This window comes from Bison bison, unplaced genomic scaffold (genome assembly GCF_000754665.1).
Source record: "Bison bison bison isolate TAMUID 2011002044 unplaced genomic scaffold, Bison_UMD1.0 scf7180017860864, whole genome shotgun sequence".
Taxonomy (NCBI): Eukaryota; Metazoa; Chordata; class Mammalia; order Artiodactyla; family Bovidae; genus Bison; species Bison bison.
In genome coordinates, this window is record NW_011491436.1 from 11,862 (window position 1) to 12,500 (window position 639).

At 41.9% G+C, this 639-nt stretch overlaps 1 pseudogene; it reads left to right on the forward strand.

Annotated features, from left to right (window-relative positions):
• The window catches only part of LOC104982913, a 2,507-nt pseudogene extending 2,032 nt beyond the window's left edge, over nucleotides 1-475 (forward strand).
• The last annotated feature ends 164 nt before the right edge of the window (nucleotides 476-639 follow it).

Consider the following 639-nt stretch of genomic DNA (forward strand, 5'->3'; position numbering starts at 1 on the left):
CTGAAAGGACATGATGATCACATGATCACATGCTTATGGTTTTGTGGTAACTAAATAGTTAGTGGTTCTGATGACAACAATTTAAAAAGTTTAGGTCAGTAGTCACAGGCAAATGTCTGAGGACATTAGTGGGACACACAGGTGGAGTATGGCCATCACATATGAAAGACAATATCATCATTAGTGGATCTACAGATTGGACTCTCAAAGTTTGGAATGCAGACATGGGAGAATGTATACACACCTTATATGATCATACTTCCACTGTGTGTTCTATACATCTCCATGATAAAAAAGAGTTGTTAGTGGTTCTCGAGGTGCCACCCTTAGGGTTGGGATATTGAGACAGGCCAGTGTTTACATGTGTTGATGGGTCATGAAGCAGCAGTCTGCTGTGTTCAATATGATGGCAGGAGGGTTTTTAGTGGGGCATATGATTTCATGGTGAAGGTGTGGGACCCAGAGACATCACTTTGCCAACAAAGGTACATCTAGTCAAGGCTATGGTTTTTCCAGTAGTCATGTATGGATGTGAGACTTAGACTATAAAGAAAGCTGAGCACTGAAGGATTGATGCTTTTGAACTGTGGTGTTAGAGAAGACTCTTGAGAGTCCCTTGGACTGCAAGGAGATCCAACC